Below are 7,330 nucleotides of genomic sequence, written 5' to 3'. Positions count from 1 at the left end.
GTAGGGGTACCACGAGGACTTTTCTTACGATGGCTTACGCCACCGTCGTCACCTTGCACAGAAACACGTGCAGGTGATCGTATGGGAGACCGTACGAAAGATCGTACGGGCGATGAGGGATCATCCTCATCGTCGGAACCAAATAGACTGTTCACACGTCTATCAGAATGAGCCCTCTCATTCGAAGGCTCATAATCAGCCGCCTGACGGGTATCAGGCGACTGTTCCATCCTTCCCGAGTCGGCCACTTCGTCCGACTCGCACTCGTTGTCGACCTCTAAAGAGGGGTCGTATTCACGTGGTGAATCACCACGTGCACTCGCAACACCATGACAAGACCCATCTTTTGATCCACAAGGACCGGAAATACAGCGCTTTGCGCGCTCGTAAAGAAAATGCAACTTGTCAATCCCTTCGCGCATCTTAGAAGAGAGGCACGTGCTAACATTTTTTAGAAACTTCAAATCATTCCCCTGCACGTCGTATACGTAAGTATTTGGCAGCACCTTTACATTCACTGTATCAGTGTAGGCTCGCGAATATTGAGGCTTTACTAGCAAAAGTTGACACGTAACACAAAGCGCCTCACCTTTCAGCAACTACCACGCAGTTAGAGTTACCTTTCCCCTCACCGTGCAAAACTTGGCAGTCGCTTCGCATCGTTACTACTTTCCATAAGACTACATTAAATTATCTGATCTGATCATACCTGTTCTTGATCCAAAACTGAAATATAGAAGCTCAGGTGCTCCTTTTTCATTACGACCACTCGCCTGCTATAAAGCTGCAGTTGACGCAGTTATCTCAAACTGAGGGGTAAATGAGAATTTTTTTTAGTGACTGGGGAAATGATATCTCTTAAGTTAACACTTAAGTCACTTGATTTTTATCTCGAGCTCCTCAATGTATGAAATCGAAAGCTGGCTGATATATATGTCTTAAAGATGCAACTGTTCGTTACGCAAATACAATACGAGCGAATTTCCCGAGTCGAAACAACCTACGAGTCGTCGCCGACAAGGCGATCAAGTCTTAAACATATGTCATGTATCTCGTTGAGTCAAAAGCTTACTTACTTATTGTCATCAACCTTGTTCTACCCTATAGTGGCGCTTAGGGTCGATAATTTGAGCTACGTCATGGCGAAATTGGTAGTAGATGTGACGCGATGACTAAACTTAGGCGCATAAGCGTAAATACGTTCATCGCTCTGGCTTAATATGGAAATTCTAGCATTGCAAAAGAATATAAGAGATCCCTTAAGAGCCGGCTATGTGTCGTAGCCGCGTGCGTGGCACTACGATAATTGTGCATGATCCTAAAGAGCCGAAACTGCTACGGGGGCACCTTTCGCTTGTACTAACAACAGTACTTGTCATCGTGCAATGTTAACAATGACGTGAGGTGCCTCGAATACTTCACGTACGTTGACGTGCAGAGGGAGGTATAAGTAGCTAAGAAGTCTTAGCTACTAGATGTCGATACTAAGGCTTCAGTATAAAGAAAATGTTAAACTGTATTAATATACTAAATTCCTCCGTAGCGATCTTCTATCTACTGGCTCTAATAAAAAATATATAGTAACTAAGTATGTATAGCGCCTTCTTTCGCACCGCCTACTCGTGTATTGCAACGATTGGCGGGGTTAGTTAAACTAAATCAATTAATCAACAAAACTAAAGTCTTGTCGCCTTAATATTACCAAATTTGGTAATACTGCAACTATTAAGTCAAAAATAATTGAGTTCTAAAGTTTGTAATCTTTGTTTATTTCCTTTGATAGGCCAAAATATTTATCATTCTTCTTATAGAAAATAAAATTTATGTAACGGGGCACCCCGTTACATCCCCCCTCCCCTTAACCAATAATCACTAGTGATTGATGTAGTGTGACAGAGAGTACTAATGTGTCTCTCTGTAAAACAGCACTTTTTGGCTTTATTCCAATTCCAACTTTTAATTGCGCATGGTATCGAAGCTCGTGCGCGTAGCCTGCGGGGCCGCAAAGCTGGCAGCTTCGCGACTCAGTGTAGCTGCTAGTGATAAAAAATGTTTCGGTAGACGCTCATGCGTCTACTATATGGAGCTGGTCATCTCCTACTCCAATTGGATGTGATGGTACGAGTCGTGTCATCGTCTGACTTGGTGACCGCTGTGAAGGCCTCCGGTTAGCCTGGGGTCGCGTGCGCACCTAAGGGTTCTGACGTGACAACCCTATAAATTGATTTGAATAACCGATTTCAATTGTGAGGGCACACCATCATCAACCCCAGTGTATACTACACAACTTCAACTGTCCACAAGCTTACGTGTAACCCCATTATAATATTCTGATCTATTTTCTTTAAATAATCCGATTTGCGACGACCAAAGCGTTGACGGTTCAATATCGATTTATCATGAAGCTATACTTGCGCTAGCTCCAAACACTGACCAAATCGCAGCGATATCGAATTTACAATCCGCCGAATCGTGTATTGTAGGCTGGGTTTTATAGAAATCTGGTTTTAAGTAACTCATTTAAGGTGCATCCTATAAGCTGCAAAAGTTTAAGTTATAATTGACAGCATTTATCGTGCATTCATATCCACAGTGTAGTCGCGTTGTGAAGCTACTTGTTATGGGGCAACCTATTACATAGTGTTTTTAAGCTTAATAAATAATTACCCAAGTAGGTATACTGCAGTATCCAATTAGCGAATACTGCGAGTTATTATTATTGGTATTTTTTTCACTGCGGTGCCGAAACCGATATTATTAGCGAATGACTAGTCGACTCATATCAGAGTGGTATCTAAGAGCAAGGGAATAATTTCGTACTTTGTACGAATTTCAATTTGAAAAAAATATCTTAACAGAGTTGAATTTCCCTTATTGACAGAGCGCTTCCTCAACACTTCATAGTCTAAAAGGGTAATGGGCTCACATCCTGTGGCACTTTGTAGTCCTTCCAATGAACATATTAAAGATTAGCACGTACGAAGATTCGGTGACTTCAGCGGCCTCGCTAGAGCATGGAGACTTTCATCAACTCACCGCGGTGGAGTAGCGAGCACTACACCACCTCGCGGCGGTGTCTGGAGTGATCGTCGTGCGTTTCTTCTGAGCACAGCGACGCCCGATTGACAGCGTGCCGCTATTTAAGACTTCATGGTGCGCGAGCTCGCCGAAATGAATTGGCGATTATCGACTCCCTCCCGCACTTCGCAGCACAACGCTATTCAAGATGGAGACGTCGACGTACTCCGATGATGGTCCGGATCGGCTCATTCTAAATAGATGTTTTTCGCGAGATTGACATTGCAGTAGCGTCAAGATTAATTGACGCTCAGACGTCCAAAGTCAGCTCTATGCTATCTCGACTGCCAGGCAAGGCAAATGAATGAGCTCTAGGGAAACTCGTCTTAAATGAGTTCACTTTTCCCACGCTAGACGCCATCCATGATTGTCATTCAAGCTTCCGAAGACGAGTCTCGCTAGCGTGCAGACTTCATGTCATCAAAACAGGACAAACTGTCGATGCGTGATTACGTTCAGAATACACGACACCTTGCTTCGTGCATTATCACACAGCTGATCGACATGGCTTCGCCGATGTCTTTGTCTTCGATATACAGCAGGGCATGACACGTTACTGCCTCACGCGTGCTGCGCCAAATTCCCTCTTTTGCCCTCGTACTTCGGGATGATTGCGTTGTCGTGTCGTCATATTTACATGCAGCATCGCTACCTGCCCAGATGTTTGGTCAGAGCCAATGGGGCTCGACGCAATCGAGATCTTTCGTAGTCGCGGCAACTCTTTACACCGCGACATTCGCAGTCAAAACGCGATGAAGTGTTTTTGACGCGGTAAGACAGGCGGCCGTTTCCCGCGTGCACGCGCCTGTTACTATGGACATAGCAATACACAAAGAGATGCCGTGTTGTCGATGGATCCGCCAAAAACGAGCAGATTCAGAAGGCACAGGGCGCCGTACTGGCAAATATAAAGCCCCCGAGCCCCGGTACCGGTGGTAGCTCGGGCCCCTCGCCCCAAAGTGCGAAGTTAACTTCGGAGATTTAAGGTTTCACTCATACTCAATTCAATGCCACCATTATGCGCAACGAGTCGGGACTGATCATCATCAGTATCTTCGTTGCTGGAGTAATTCAACCACTCTGGTGCCTCTAGCAACTTATTTCGTGTCTTCTGTTTGACCCTCTCCCTGTCTACCATCACAGTTCGAGAGGTCGAACAGGGGGTTTCGCATATACCTTCATCGGCTGAGCAGAGGCTTTCAATAAATTTTGAGGCGGTCGAGCAGAGGTTTCCTCAAGCAACTACATTGTTCAAGCAGCGGCTTTCGATCAACACCGAGGCGGCCAACGTCAAGCGCTCCCGCTTCTCTTTGACGAGACTGAGCGGCCCCTAGGTCCGCCTGTGAATCATGTGCTGGAGACTATGCTCCCACGTCTAGAGGGGGGTACATCATGTCCCTGCGATAGCGAAGTGCCAGTGTCGACCAGGGGCTCGACACGCAAACGCACACGCAAGAAAGAGCACGCCGCTTTCCGAGACGACAATTGTCTCGTTTTTTCACTATTAAAGACGATTCGGGGTGGTGACGGAATCCTTTTGCGCATAAATATATGGATGGGCCTCCACACCGTGGCCGCTACATTGCGGTAGCGACACTTCCGTGCAAGGCTGAAAAACTCACATCTATTTTGACCTTATCGTGAAAAGACCCCTTCACGACCTCAAGGTCGGTGATATTGAGCAAGTGTGCGCAATTTTAGGTGTCGAAACTGCCGGTGGACAAGTTTGGAAAGCCACCCAAAGAGCACTGAGCCTAAACTAGTGCGAGAAGAACCCTTCGCGATGCGGTCCTGGGATGTCCTTCGTGATTCAAGCAACCCTATTTACAATCTCGCGCGGGAGCATTCCGATATTTGTACAGAGAAATCCCTGCTGCGCTTCCAGCGGATCGTGGTGTGCGGCACGAGATTAATCTCGTGCCTTGTTCGATTATGCGCGATGCGGCAGTGGCCGTTACCGATTAAAGAAAAGTCATCGCATTTAATGAATTTACGCGAGCCGCCGTAAGGCTGGCCATGTTCGCGAGAGTATCTCTTCACATTCAAGTTCAACTTTCGGTGTAAAGAAAGCAACCGGTGGGTGGCGAGTTATGCACGCTTTACAACTGACGTCACAAATCCGGCTTAAACGCCAATTCACCAAAAAGAGATGGTACAAGATACCATATCCGGGAGCGAGATCTACAGCCCTATAGACCTGACAGATGGTATCTATCACATTCTAACGAGAAACAGTGTCATTCCGTTCTTTGCGGTAAGCATCCCAAGCGGGATGCTTTGGGAGTGGCTAGTCATACCACAAAGGCTTTAGAACGCTCCAGCTACGTTTAATCGGATGGCGACGCAAGTACTCCGCCCACGCTTCGCGATGTCGCACCCAGCTAGTTCGATGACATATTTGTTCACAGCCGCGCTAAGCATCAGCTCAGCGCAACGAAGCAGTACCTTTGACATTTAAAGCGTGTATTTCAATTGATGCGAGAGAATAAATTGTTTGCCAACTTGAAGAAATTGTCTTCTATGCTCCCGCGCTGATCCTGGAAAGGTCTCTTTGACATGTTCCTGGTCGACACCTAGGAACCCAACTGAAGTATGACAGTGGGTGTGCCTGGCGATATACATATAAAACTACATTGAGCTAACTCAACCATTGTCGACTTTTGCAAGAAGGACGCCATCTGATTGTGGAACGCAGAACATCAAGGGCTTTTGACTCCGTGACGAAGATCTTGTCTGAACCAACGCGCTAATGGCACAAAACCTTTTTATGTCATGTTCCGATTGTTTTGCTTGAACGTATACGCTAATTGTGTGACGCAAGTAATTTTGCGATAAGATTTGCTCTTATGCAATTCGATGACGAGGGTCGGGAGCGAGTCGTGAGCTTTCAGACACGACAGGTGTAACCTGCTGAAACGATTATACCGTCCATGATAAAGAACTTTTGATAATGCGTTGCGCGTAAAATTAGTTCAGGATATATATATAATTGGCGAGAAAACGTTTTCGTTCTATATAGATCATGCCTCATTGCACCACCGTCAAAGGTCTCCTCTCGTGTCCTAGCTATGGCTCGTTGGCTGTCGCTCTTCGCCGAATACAACTACGTCGTGAATTAAAAGTCTGGCAAGAATAACGTACTTTCTGACGTGTTATATCATCAACCAGATTACGATCCTCGGCGTGACATGGGTCTTCAGCCAGAAAATGCTGATGACGACGACATTTGTGGATGCCGTATTGATTTATGATTTAATACGATTGTTTTGAGTCCTGTACTGCCGATCCCCCCCAGACTCAGAGCGCCAAGTCTTACGCGAGCGACACCTCATAGGGGCCAAACCCTAATTACACCAACCTCCTAAGGATTCGTCAGTCTATTTCCAGGTAGCCTTGCTTATGCAGCAAGGCTCAACAGGCACAACTATTGAGGTTACAACAGGAACTGATCTTTGTACCTGGGATGACGCATACCTGCCGTCCCGAAATCTTTAAGATAGACATCTTTTAGTATAGGTGAGTCAAAGAAGACTCCCTTCATTTCGCGCGGTACTGATAAAGCATCTTCGACATCCTACTTAAGATTTACTCGAAATCGTCAAGCGCTACGCGCTTGATGGTCCGCTGCGGGCGTACACGATGGACGTCTTCGGTTCTCTGCGTGTTGTCATTCCTCCTAATGATGACCCTCGAGCTTGTTATCACGAATTCGACGACCAACTAATGGCCACTTGGGTCGCGAAAAGGCGTTCGCGGTCATATCTTGCGTGTTTACTAGCCGCAAGTATATAAGTACCGGCAAAAGTTGGTACGCTCTTGTGAGACTTGCCAGCGAGTGAAGCTTGCGCCGATCTCACATCCGCCATTGCGACCGCTACCGATTGCTACGGAAGCCTGGCGTTTAGTTAGCATGGATTTTATCTTTGATCGTCCGCCTGATGAATACAAACATACGGGCGTCTAGTCCTTGTGAATCGATTTGCAAAATCGTAAAACGGTGCATTTTGCCCTGGTCTTCGCGCATGTTTCGGCGGAGACAACCGCGAAGATCTTTATCGATTTAATCTTTAGACATTAGGACCGTGATCCGCGTTTCACCTCCGCTTTCTAGGCTGAATTGTTTCAGGTCTTAGGCAATTTGTTGCTAGCGGCACATCCTGAGACGGCTGAGCAACAAGAGTATGTGAATTGTGTTCTTAGAGATGTCTTGCGCAGTTATGAGACATCGTTTTTTGTCGTGGAACAAGGAATT

The sequence above is a fragment of the Bremia lactucae genome, linkage group LG5 (genome assembly GCF_004359215.1).
Source record: "Bremia lactucae strain SF5 linkage group LG5, whole genome shotgun sequence".
NCBI classification, from domain to species: Eukaryota; Oomycota; class Peronosporomycetes; order Peronosporales; family Peronosporaceae; genus Bremia; species Bremia lactucae.
Note: the sequence above shows the minus strand (reverse complement) of the source record.